The sequence below is a fragment of the Ambystoma mexicanum genome, chromosome 7q, assembly GCF_040938575.1.
Source record: "Ambystoma mexicanum isolate Mex_15411 chromosome 7q, UKY_AmexF1_1, whole genome shotgun sequence".
NCBI classification, from domain to species: domain Eukaryota; kingdom Metazoa; phylum Chordata; class Amphibia; order Caudata; family Ambystomatidae; genus Ambystoma; species Ambystoma mexicanum.
Genome location: NC_090941.1, coordinates 931,298,656 through 931,313,045, shown reverse-complemented (window position 1 = coordinate 931,313,045; position 14,390 = coordinate 931,298,656).

Below are 14,390 nucleotides of genomic sequence, written 5' to 3'. Positions count from 1 at the left end.
TAGTAGCTACCTTTGCCGCCTCCACTATTCCCCCCTCTAGCTCCACTCTGATTCAGCCCTTGCTAACCTTCACCTCTCCAACACACTTGACATCCTTGCCCCTGCCAGGAGGATCCACATGAAGCCTGCCTCCAAGTACAACAATTCGTATGATTCTGACCTAGCCTCGATGAAAAGCAAATGCAGAGTTGTGGAACAGAAGTGGTCGTAATGGGTTATTTTGTAACTGTAATGGGTCATTTATAACGTGCTTAATACCCAGAGGTTTCTAATCGCGGACCCGGGGATCAAACCTGTGGTGCTCCGCGTCATGTTCCTTCCAGGACAAGCACGTTGTCCCTGAGCTATTCTCCCAAAGCTTCATGAACATCCTCTAGCCTGTCACCTTCTCCAAAGGGATCCATCTGGTCCAAGAAGTGTGCCCATATCCAAGCCCGCATCTCTGTGGCCACCAATAACACAGCTGAACTTTTCAAAATCTGTAAGGAATTTGCCAATCCTATTGCAGTATCTGCTTCTCCTCTTCCTTCCCCGACCCTCAACATGGCTCAACAAATAGTCAGCCTGTCCTCACTATCCTCTACTCCCCTTGCTGCTCCATCTGCACCCAGGTCTACATCCCTCCTGCTCTCCTCATGCTCTCTCATAGCACCAGATATGGTCACCAAGACTTTGCTCTATGAAAGTCTCCTCCAACCAGGTGCTTCCATTCTCCTCTGGAACTATAAAGAACAATATTGCTGCCCAGATCTCTGGCTCAGATCTGCAATCACTCTTTTGCCACTGGCTCCTTCCTATCACTTCTTAAGAACTTCCTTGTGCACCTCCTCCTAAAAAATCTGCCTGTGGACCCTCCCTGCCTTGCGAACTACTGCCCTTCTTGGGCAAACATATGGAGAAGTTGGTCATCTCCCAACTAATCTGTCACACTGAATCTGTTGGCTGTATTCATGACCACCAGTCAGACTTCAAAGCAACCAGAGGCACAGAAACGAACACCTGTGAAGCTTTGCTCTCAAACCTCGACTCCAACTCTCCCTCTGTTCTCATCCTCCTTGATATGTCCTCTGCCTTCGACACAGTGAATCATGCCACCCTCCTTAACCAACTCCATGATATTCCGGCATTTCCTTTCAAATCAGCTCACCCAGGTCCAAATGGGCCCTTTTCTCTCATCTACTTCCGTCTCTACTTGCAGCATCCCTCAGGGTAGTTTTATATTGCTGTGGCTTTTGAACATTTACCGTACTCCTCTGGCCCACCTGATCTCCACCTTCTCTCCTCACTTCCAGTGTTATGTGGATCACACTCAGCTCTCCTTTAAGCTTCCCTCCTCTACCTCCTCTCCTTCCTCTCTTCTTCCCGATTGTCTGACCGCTATTCAGGCATGGTGTGCTGCTAATGATCTCTGTCTTAATGGCAGTAAGAATGAGATTCTTCTCATTGGTACTCCTACCCCTTCCTTCAATCCTGCTCTCTGGCCACCCTCCTTGCACCCGCTCCCCTCACCCTCTTGTTTGTCAAAAAACCTTGGGGTCATCTTCGACTCCTGTCTCTCTTTCTCACCTCATATTGCTGACCTTGCCAAGAAGGCTCTCTTTCAGCTTCATCCCCTGAGATGTATTCTCTCTTTCCTCATCTTTCCCAGAATCTCAATGTCTCTAGAGCTCTGCTTCTCCCTAGGCTGGACTACTGAAACAGCCTCTTCCTTAATCTGCCTCCTTCCTCCCATTGTCCTCTTTAACGAATCCAGAACAGGACTGCAAGACTTATCCTTGGCCTCAAGCCCAGGGACCGCATCTATCCAGCCCCAAAAGCTCTTCACTGGCTCCCGTTGAGTGCAAGAATCAAATTCAAGACCCTCTGCATTTTCAGCAAGGCTTTCTGGGACCTGGGACTGTGCTACATTCAACTTTCTCTCAATAAATACTTCCCTGCTAGAGTCCTTCAGTTCTCCAGCTCTAACTATCTGCAGGTTAGTCGTTTCTTCAAGCAGAGAGTGAGGGGTAGATTTCTTTCTTCGGCAGGAACCTCCCTCTGGAACAGCCGCCCCACCCCTCTCAGATTTGAGCCGGATCTCCTTAAGTTCCTGAAGCTTCTCAAGACCTTCCTAGTCTCCTCCTCCTTCCCTCTCCCCCTTCATTGATGAAGCCCCCCTGCTGATACGACTTGCCGTCTGGTCCCTTATGAGTCATACAGGGGCAAGGCCCCCTCTAGACCAGTCTGCCTCAGCACCCTGCACTTGCCTTCGGACATGCTCCCCTGGTCTGACTAATGTATCGGAGTCACCCACAACCCTTCCCCCACAGCACTTGCCTTCCAGGCCTCACTTAGCACTCTCACCGCAGAACCCTACAGCACTTACCTAGCCCCTGGTGCCCCTACCCTCCTGCATACCCACTTCCCCTCCCCTTATCTTACACTTCCTCTCCAGCCCCCTGCATTTCATATTGCTGCACTTGCACAATCGGAATGTCACAGGGCCTAGTAGGACCGTTTATTGTTGTGCTATCCTCCTCCGTTCCCTTTACCCTTAGACTTGTAGAACCTTCAAAACACTTTCTACTGAATAAGCTCCATACTGTCAAAGGAGAAATTATATCGTGCATCCAATTGCAATTAATATATGTATATTGACCTGCGCCAAGCTGCTTTTAAGTCGCTTGCGAAGGAATCCGTGTTGCAAGGTCCTGACCTTAGAATCAATGTAAGCCGCCATTTTAGGTCAATCCGCCATTTTAGGTTCACTTTGTAAAGTCACCCTGTGAGTTAAAATGGTGGAAGATGTCATTCCAAAATACAACATGGCCGTCTTGTCCTCTGTATGTAGCTAATATGAAACTTGCCTCCAATCCACATGTTGAAATCGTGAAGTGAGACCTTGTCCTTCATTGACCTGTGTGTAAAGGAATACTCGTGCAATTAAACTAATCCACAAACATATGTTAAGAACAATGTATTCAAATACTGAACGTAGAACACTTGTTTAACTACATTGTATTAATGTTTGAGAAGACCTACATGGAAAATCCCAGAATACACAGTTGCCGTATAAGCTTGTTGATATATGTATTAAAAAGCAAACCAGTTATATGTGGATGTGACAGACTTGGCATGAACCCTAGATCGGTGATGTATTAGTGGAATATTAACCTGAAGTGGGGCTGGAAATCGTGCTCACAAAGAGTATAAAAAACCAATGTATTCTAATGTACAGTGTCTCTCACTGAACACACTGAACCACGCTGGAGTTCGTTGTGTTGCACTGAGGGCTGATAGCTATCTGATTCTGCTCTGTTCTTAGTAACTGGATTCAGTATAAAATAAAGTGCTTTGTATGTTCCTTTATAACCCGTGTTCGGTGTATTTCCTTTTGGGGTACTCAGCCTTGATATTTTGATTTTGTTTTCACAGTTGGCGCCCAAATAGGGACCCTCAAAATTGATGCCGGATTATTGAAGGTTGACGCAGGCTATCGGACCGGGATCGGACGGTGTGACAAAAGGGGGCCCCACTGAACGAGACGCGACACCTCAGCAGCGCTGCACGACCCGATCCCTGGACGATTAGCTTGTGGTCCAAGACAGCATCTTGACGAGGGTCCACTTATCGAGGCAGTCAGATTTGCCCAAATCACCATACACGAGGTAAGATTCTTTGAAATCCGATCGGACCTCCTTAGATTTGTTCAGGTGAGTCGTGACCCGACTCTTAATTCAACCCTGATAATTTGAATTTGGCGCATTGTATCTGCAGACACAATTATTGACCAGGTAACATCAATAATTTGATATACCTGGGAAATTGTCTACCTGCTTCAGGGCGTTGTTCCGCAGCGATAGACAATCTTTGGAATTTAGCCGTCCCGCACCACAGGAGGGGTCGCCGGCATGTACTATGTACTGTAAGCATGGCATTGGAAGTATAGTATTTAATGACATAAGGCACAGACAAAACAGACATGCCTCCGAACTTCAGTGGCCAATCAATGGTAGTTTTGAAATCCCTCGTATTGAGTATTTAGAGTCAATTCTATTAAAGAAACATGCCTGCCGTCATAAGACGAACGCCGAATAGGCATTATTGAATGACCAAGATAAACATTCTGAATCGACTAGGAATATGGATAGGGCTTTCTCACTTGGAATTCAGAAAATGTATCCTTCCAAAGACCTCCATGCTTCCGATGAATTCATAGACAAATTGTTAAATGAACGAAGGCCTGGTGGCTCTGCGCCACCTCCGTATGTTCCTCTTCCTGCTGCTTTGCCTCTTCCTCCTGCTATTCCTGCTCTACCTGCTGCTGTTCCCGTTGTTCCTGCTCCTCCTATTGTTCCCCTTCCTCCAGCTCCTCCACCTCTTCTTATCACAACAGTTACATTACCTCCATTGAATTTGCCAGCTCCCTCTCTTCCAAGTGGTCCTGAGCCGCTTGTAGTCGATCGAGGTGCAGGGTCAAAGATTGTCACTCGCAATACTGTACCACCAGAGAAGAAACGTGATTTGATTGCATGGGCTAAGCATTGTATGGGGAGGGATGATCAAGCTAATGTTTTTGCCACACTTTGTAATATGGATACATTTCCTGAGAAAAATGTTTTTATTGAAGGTTTAGGGATTCATATATGTGTAATGTGGGGAAAATTACATAATCCCCCTCAAGGGTTAAGTGATCTAAATACTTTAGCATTTTCTAGAGACACTGTGGAGAAAGTAAATGAGTTTGTCGAGAGGTTATTTGGGTATAGAAAGGAGTTAGAAAAGTTGCAGAATGAGGATGACGAGGGGGAAAGTATGTATGTACAGAAACGGATCCTTCCTTGTCGTAAATCGATATCTGAGGAAGTACGAATTTGTACGAAGGACGCGCTTAGATGGATTTCGAAATATGTCGATAACTCCAGTTGAAGTATATGACACATATAGTCAGTATACGCCAGGATTGCAGAGGAAAGTGATACAGGTAATGATAGAGTACCTACAGGATGATTGTGTAAAAAGAAAGATTAGTTGTCCCACAGAGTTATTGAGTACATACAAGAGAGCTTTTTCACTTGACACTTCTTCGACTGCTGTAGCGCTCGACTTAGCTCTGTTGCTTAGTAAGTGTTCGGAGCCACCTACTTCTCAGTTGCCTATGAGAGAGGTTCCTCCGACATTGGTCCCGAAGGTTGAGAATGCGGCTGATCCTGCAGCAAATACAGTCGCTGTGAACATTCCTGCACATTATGTATCACAGTTTGTCCACGTCCCATTCTCAAGACAGGAAGTGAATACTATTAGGCAATCCATTCCTGATATTAGGAAAAATCCGACAGGATTCTATAAAGAAATAGAGTGAGTCTTGCAATCCTCAGTGTTCACCTTAGGTGATATTGATTTGTTATTCCCTGTACTCCTGCCCACCGATTTGTGGAAACAAGTTAGAACTATAGACGACGTACCAGGGCTGGGAGATACATGGGTGAACATAACTAGACTCGATGGAGAAAGGCCAGCTGGTGAAAGACCGCCTCAGGTTATATTAACTTTACCTGAAATAATCATTGCAAAATTGAAAACCATAATTCCAGAGAAAATAATTATTTGGGACAAACTTACGGCCTGTGTCCAAGGAAAGTCTGAGGGTGCTACCAAGTTCTTTAATCGGTTTGAACAGGTATTCTCGGATTTCAGTGGATAAGACCTAGGCACAGAGTCTGGGAAAAGGTTATTTGTGGACAAATTTGTGCGAGGATTGCTGCCTGACATCGTCACAGATTATGTCTTCTGAGAGCGCTTGGCAGGCAAAGTCCCAATCAGAAGTACTGCACATGGCTCAGTACTACGAGAACCGTGTCAATAATGAAAAAGATAAAGTTGAAAAACGAAAGGGTGATTTGAAGACTAAAGTGCTATTACAGCAAATTGTTAGAGGCCCCAGAAGGGGTAGTTCTCAGACTAGAGGTCAGTATGTCCTGCAAGGGAATGTGCCCTTGGATCCTGTGAACATTAACTAGTGCGACTATTGTCGTCAAGACGGTCATTGGCATTCACAATGCCCTGTCCTTCGACAAAGGTCGAATAACACATTCGGGAATATGGGTAGATGATCCAGAGATCGCCCGGGTGTAGGGGGCCCTGGTAGATAGAGGTCAGCTTACACAGGATCCTCAGCAACCTTTTTCACAGGATAATCAGATTTCGAGTGTGGACATCAGGAACATATTTGATCATCCTTTGCTGCATATTTATCTGAAGAGCTTCCTTTTGATGACATTCTGTTTCGTTAGGATTGCCCGAAGCAGGTTTTGGAACCTACACCTATTCCCGTCAATCAGAAAGGTCCCTACGTTGGAATGGTGGTGGGAAATAGGAAACATCAGTTTTTGATAGATACTAGAGCACAGAAGTGTTCCATTGATCATTCACGGGTTCCAAACATTCCACTGTCAGGGCAAACCAATGTTTATGTAGGGTTTTCTGGCACACCAGTTGTTTGTCCGGTTTCTTCGCCGGTACCTATTTCTTTGGGTCCCTTTACGGACCACTGTCCATTGCTGTTGACTTCGAATTGTGGAGAGAACTTGCTGGGGTTGAACCTGTTAAAAGAATTAAATGCAGTGATGTATTGTTCTTCTGATGGAGTGCGCTTGACGATTTCACCACAGCAGTTTTCTGTCTCGCAATTCTTGACTAGACCTTTGCCGCCAGAATTCATTGATGTACCAGAGAGCTTATGGGCTGTTGACGACAATGATGTTGGTGTTTTACAGATTGAGCCTGTTAAGATAGTTTTGAAACATGGAATTGAGCTGCCACGTATTCCCCACTATAAGATTTCAGTTGAGGGCGAGCAAGCTTTGAAATGCATCGTTTCCGATTTTGTGCATTGCGGGGTGATTGAAGAAATTTCAGGAAGTTTGTGTAATAGTCCGATTTTACCCGTGTACAAGAAAGGCGATAATGCCATTCCATTTTGTTTCATTATTGATTTACGTGCCATTAATAAAGTCGTCGCTCCATAATTTCCAATTATGCCTGATGTAACAACAATCCTAACCATGATCCCAGCTACAGCTACTTACTTTAGTGTTGTGGATCTAAAGAATGCTTTCTTTAGTATCCCTATAGACAAGGATAGTAGATACTTGTTCGCGTTCACCTTAAGGGGGGATGCTCGTTCACATTTACTCATGCACCTCAAGGGTATACAGAGAGTCCTAGCATCTATAGTAGGGCTTTCAAAGAACAGCTTGATATCCTTGAACTGCCCTCTACTTGTACATTGCTTCAGTATGTTGACAACTTACTTTTAGCTGCTGACTCTGAAAGCGCCTGTAAGGAGGGCACTGTGTTATTGCTTATCCATCTAGCTAAGCATGGTCACAAAGCTTTGCTTAAAAAATTTCAATATTAATGCCAGGAGGTCAAAGGAGGGAAGAAGGTTTACACCTGAAAGAATAAAACACATTTCTGGCATGTCTGTCCCAAATACTAAGAAGGAAGTTAGAGCCTTGATAGGCATGACTTCTTACTGTAGGTTGTGGATCCCAAATTTTTCACTAGTGATCAAACCGATGTTGGCTTTGATGAAGAAGGGCATTTCTTCGCCATTGCCGTGGAACGCGGAACACCAGCAATGGTTTGACTTGCTTAACACTGCATTATGCTCTGCACCAGTTTTGGGCACACCAAACTATGAAAAGGCCTTTGTGTCGTTTGTGCATGAATGTGATGGATGTGCTTTGGCTGTATTAACGCAGGAACATGAGGGAAGAATTGGCCGCGCGGTTACTTTTCTTCCGCCCTTGATCCTGTAGCATGCGCTTTGCCAAGATGTTTGCAAGCTGTCACTGCTGCTGCTGCGTCTGTAAAACAGAGTGAGGGAATGGTCCTAGGCCATGATCTAACCCTGAAGGTGCCTCACTCTGTAGATGTTCTACTGAACCGAACCCAAACGCAACACCTCACTTCTGCACGGTTGACAAGATATGAATTGATCTTATTTGCTCCTCACATTCAAATGAAGAGGTGTTGTGTTATTAATCCGGCTGAACTCCTACCTTTCCCGCAAGATATTACTTGTTCTGTGATGGCTCTTGGTTCAAACTTCCGGATGGTACATCCACAGCTACTTATGCAATCACCACATTAAGCACGGTTGTGGAAACTAAGAGAATCACGCATAATTCTGCGCAGGCCGCAGAGATTATAGCATTGACTCGAGCTTGTGAACTTTCCGAAGGGCTTGCAGTAAATATATATACTGACAGTCAGTATGCCTTTGGGGTGGTTCACAACTTTGGGAGACTTTGGTCGGAGAGAGGGTTCCTAACTTCACACGGCACTAAAATCCAACATGGCTCCCTAATAGTACAACTACTCTCAGCACTTGCGCTCCCTACTCAGTTAGCAGTTATGAAATGTGCAGCACATCGAAAGATTACAGATGACATAGGGAAAGTGAATGTTTTCGCTGATCAGATAGCTAGACAAACTGCTACTGATGCCCTTACGGAGATGTATGTTTCAAGGGAGACTGTAAATGCTTATGCAATGGATGAGGGTGTTGGGTCTGTACGGGATATCCAAGCTGATGCCACGTTACAAGAATCCAAGAGGTGGGCTGAAGGCTTGGGGAAACTTGATGATGACGGGTGTTGGGTGGACATAGCGGAAGGGAAATGGCTACTCCCTGAGGCGTATATAATGATGATGGTCATCATGGCCCATGGTCCTACGCATGTATGTGCCCAGAAGATGACAAAAATGTTAGAGAAAGTTTGGGCAAATGACCAAATTTTGAAAATTGCCCAGCGCTACGTCCAGGATTGCATGATTTGCCTACAACACAATGTGGGAAAGGGGACAGTAACTCCAAGGGGAAGTTTTGGGCCACCCTCTATCCCCTTTGAAGTTATCTACTTTGACTTTATTGAAATGGAACGATGTGACAATAAAAAATATATGCTGGTGGTCATCTGTGCTTTTAGTAAATGGGTTGAGGCTTTCCCCGTTAAAGATGCTACAGCCATGACTACTGCAAAAACCATGTTAAGGGAATACTTCCCGTGGTTCGGGCTACCAAGAGTTATCTGGTCGGAAAATGGTCCACATTCTGTCGCTGCTGTAATTCTGCAGATATGTGCGGCATTACAGATTGACAACCGGTTCCATTCGGCCAGACATGCTCAGAGTGCCGGACTAGTAGAAAGACACAACGGTATCATCTAGAACAAGCTCGCTAAGACATGTGCCGGCACCAAACTAAAATGGCCGAACGCCTTACCGATTGTGTTATTATCCATGCGTACAACCCCTCAAACTAAGACTGGACTCTCTCCATTTGAGGTGGTAATGTGTAGACCTGCCAATATCTGGAACCTTCCTAAATGCAATTCATTGAGAAATGTTTAAAATGTATTACTTTCAGATTATTGCAGCCAGTTGACTAAAAACCTGTATTTGATTTATCACCAGGTACGAGAAGCTTTACCTGTGCGATACGAGGGCCCGGGCCACAGTATACGGCCTGGAAGTTGGGTGCTCATCAAGGCATGTGAGCACTCTTCCTGCCTTGTGCCTCGCTGGTTAGGCCCGTTCCACGTCCTGTCGGTCACCCAAACAGCAGTGTGGGTCTCTGGAAGAAAGAACTGGATCCACATGTCCCACGTTAAGAAAGGTCCCCACCCAGTGCCACACGTTACTGAAGAAACAGAACCCCTCGCTAATGCTGCAACCAACGATCCCAAAGCAGTAAATAGCACAGAGAGTGATATGATATGATATGATATGGCATTTGTAACGCTCCTATACACAAGTGTTTCGGAGAATCTCTCTGAGCCCGTGAGGCTTGAGGAAGCCGCCATTTTGTCTCCACACTCTCCAAAAGTTTTGCTTTGCTGTTTCAAATTCAGCATCTTCACTTGTCTCTGACACGTTGCTTCCAACGGGAAGTGACGACATATTGTTTCCGATCAATCAGTACCGGGAAAAGTAAGGTACAATTTGCATCCAAGAAAATAGACTTACGGCACGGTTTTGCCGTGCATCTGATAGACTTACGGCACAGTTTTGCTGTGCATTTAAAGAAGAAAAGGATCATCGAGGGCTTGTTTTTGCCCACATTTGAGAAAGGGGATTCTGTTGACTAGGGTTGTGGAAGGACTAAGAAGTCACACGACCGGGAAGTCGCCAGCAACGAACATTGGGGGTATCCGTGTGAAGACTATAATGCCTGCTACCGCTACTGCTCGTATGGGACTTGTAAATAAGGGTGTGACCAACCGGGACAATGGACAGTATGCCTGGACCCGGAAAAGGTATTGCTGTGTTTTTATAATGATATTTGGGTTTTTAATAGTCGCTGCCTTAGGGTTGTGGTACCTTGAGGAAACTCATTCTTTAGAATTTTTGTTACCTACTGAAAGTATACCTACTGTTCCTACTCCCTTTGTACATTTGCATACTCTGTCCCCTAGGGACTCTCAGCATAGACAAAGGTACCACAATAATACTCTGCTACTTATCATGAATGCTACGCATGCCATTTCTAATAAAACTAACTGTTGGGTCTGCTCACATTTACTGCAACACGAGGATAAGGGACTAGGTTGGTTAATTCATCCTTTACCTTGACAACTGCTTGTTATGCTTCTCTTAGAGCACTGTTCTTCTTTGGCCATTGGAATGATAGCATCTCAGGGAACTTTGATGGCACCAATTTGAATAGTTTTGAGAAACGTGGCTCAGGGTCACACACCATATGGGTTGCGTATGGCTGTACAAGCCTTACCTTAAAATGGAGTATGAATGTATGGTATGTATGGCACTTCTATTTTATTTGCCTCCTAAGGTCCAGAGTTCCCCTTTCATCAAACACCTAACCTCAGTTTTAATAATCTGTTTGCTTGTAATCCTCACCTAACTTTAGGTAGTTTCCAAGCAGTGTCATGTGAGTGAATTTTGTGCACATCCTTTGAAGGTAATGGTAATTAACTACAAATTCAGCTGTACCAATTGAAATTTTATTTTAAACTAGATTTTCTTTTGTTGGCCAAAACATGGTTCTCAGAACGTTTTACGCAGCTGTCTTAAAAAAACCACTTATTTGTCAAGGCAAGCTTAATATCTCAATTAACACTTATATGAGTATGGGCAATACCTTTCTATCACACACACACAATCTATACCTTCTACAAGGTTTAAAGTAGATTGTGTTCTTAACTATCATACTTCTCAGCCTAATCCACAATGCCAGGGACTATGTGCCTCAACCTTTCTTTTATGTTCTAATTTTTTGGCTGCTTTTATTCTCATGCAATTGGATTAGAGCCTTACATACACACCCAAACATAGTTTGCATTTCATTGATAATTCATTGGAAATTCCTCCCCATGGACTGATCACGCTGCAATATAATTCTGCATTTCTGTTGACAATAAGACTAGATTTATCTCACCACTTGTACACTCAGAACATGTACATGGTGTAACTGTTAATCCAGATCATCTGAAAATGCGGTGAAAAATTGAAAAACCTGTTTCTCAGAATGAGATTCAGTCTAAACCTTCTGTAATGTTAAAGAAACTGTACAACATCATTTCTCTTAGCATGGATACTTTAGCAACTCTCAGGCCATTTACGAAGCACACAACTCCGTCTACAAAAACTTAATTCATGGCCAACCTCAAAAATTCAGATTAGACAAGACAAAGGGCATTCAAAAGGGGAATATGATCCCAACAGTAAATCTCAATTTTCTGTTTTTCTCAAATCATATGAAAAGTGATGATCACAAATAGAAAATATACACATGAGAATATGTTTGTAGATGTCCTCATATGTCTCAAGTGCTATTTCAATTCCTGAAAGAAATTCAGCATTATAGCCTGTTAATTGTTTCAGTTCTCCCATCTCAACCACTGGGCCATGATGCTTTTTTTTCTTCACAAAATACACTACACAAGATCTAAGAAGAACTTATCAACTGGCTCATATTGGTTACCATGTTGCTGACCTAGATTTCAACTTTCAATTGTGACTCTCTAGCTCCACATAATCAACCAACTTTGTTCAATGTTAAACCTATATCAGAAGACACTTTGTGAAAAATCATGTCTTTTCTGAAGACTACAGGTTCACTACATGAACCTTGTCTTTCAACTATCTTGAAAGATGCCCTTACTTTAATTTCCTTGAATCTCTTCTCCATCCTTAATACCTTGTTTTCCACAGAATCTATGCCAGAAATCCTAAAGGCAGCAGATGTTCCATCAAAATGTAAGCCAATTTCACAACTCTCGTATGTGGGGTAAGATAATATAAAAACATCTTTCAAGTCACTAAAATGATTTGCTCGATTATTTTGCTCTACCTCAAAAAATTCAATTGGCTAATGCCTATGTTTTGAGCTACATCAATTACTGTAAAAACATCTACCTTGGCTGCCATAAGTCAGAGTCTGTTGTCTTCAACGTATTGAGAATTCAATCAATTGCCAGACTTTATTTTTAACTTGGTCAGAGACAATATATAACACCTAATTTGCACTCATTAGTGGTCTAGAATAAGATATTTTAAATCTCTTTGCATAATGCGCTGCATTCTACCCAGATGAGCTGCATGTGTCCTACAAAAGCATTTTTCTTGGGATGTACCCAACAGAGCTATCATACCTTCATCTACAGGATGGAGTACTGTCCCCAGTTTCAAACAAAAGAGATGGGGTAGTTGATCATTTTCTGTACAAGCTTGGAATTATCTTTCAATTCGAATCCACTTAAATTCCAGGCCATTTGCTTTGCTGCCTTTGCACTTCCTTGCCTCTCATGCATATCCTTGCTGGCCCTCGCGCCTGCTTGCCTCTTTGGGATTCTCACTGTGCATTACTGCCCTTGTGTCTAAAAGTCTACCTGTGGACTTCCTCTCTTCTGTGATGAGGCTCCCCTGTTGGCACACTTTTGGTTCCCACCAGCCTTCCTTGATCCTGCTGGATACTGCTAGTGACTCTCTTTCTCTTTGCTTGGGCGAAAACTCATACATTGTTACCAACATACCTTGGGTTAAAACTTGGAATCCCCTTCATCTTCCTATGGTTAACTTCTTGGAATCCACTACCTCCTACCATCCTTTTTCTGGATTCCGCTGCAATATTTCTACATGACACATTGGGCCTCATTACAACCCTAGCTTTAACCATGGCGCTACTAGCGCCATGGTTGACGCCGGTATTTTACCAACTCCGCCATGGTGAATGGCGGAATTACCGCCCAATTCCAAGTTTGGCGGGGCTGTAATTCCCCATTCACCATTGGCCCTTCCCCATTCCCATTTTTGCCCCCATAGGGCTCAATGGGAATGGGGAAGGTGGTAATTACGGTACCGCAAATTGAGGTACCGTAATTACCTCGAAAGTCCCTTTGCGGGTTCCTTCCTTAATGGCTGGTAAAACCAGCCATTAAGGTCGGGACCCGCAAAGGGACCTCATAATTAGGCGGTAAAGGTTTAACAGCGCCGACACCTTTTACGGCGCTGTTAACCCCTTACCGCCTGGGTCGTAATTAGGCCCATTTTGTTGGAGAGGATTTTTTTACAAGCCTTTCAGGCTTTTTCCCTTCAAAGGTTCTTTCAGGCAGGAGGCTATTGCCTTGGCTATAGCCATACAGGCATAGTGGCTTCTCCCCGAGATCGGCCGTACCTCTTCGAGGACCGGAAGAGTTCAAGGAAGAAGTGAACTCCTCCACCCTTGAAAGAGACCACATTGCCCCTAAGTTCAGAACAATCAGGTGAGGAGGGGGTTGGATCTGACACTGATGATACCGTTACAAAAACCACTACCGTGATACCTCTGGGTCTTGGGCATTACCATTGAATGCAATAAATACATAAATAGCATGCCATACCCACCTGATGTGCCTGACAAAGTGAAAAGGACAGGTTTACCACAGACTGGGTCGCTATCACGGTTTGGAAACCAGCCGACGCTGATTGCAAAATAGTACAATGTACTGGTTTCCAGAATTGTGCAGTTGTTGAGCGTTTGAGTATTTGTTCATTCCAAAGATGTAGCAGTGGGTGGCTATTTAGAAATAGGCTGGCATTTTGGAATGGCACGTTGGAATGGTGGTGGGAAATAGGAAACATCAGTTTTTGATAGATACTAGATCACAGAAGTGTTCCATTGATCATTCACGGGTTCCAAACATTCCACTGTCAGGGCAAACCAATGTTTATGTAGGGTTTTCTGGCACACCAGTTGTTTGTCCGGTTTCTTCGCCGGTACCTATTTCTTTGGGTCCCTTTACGGACCACTGTCCATTGCTGTTGACTTCGAATTGTGGAGAGAACTTGCTGGGGTTGAACCTGTTAAAAGAATTAAATGCAGTGATGTATTGTTCTTCTGATGG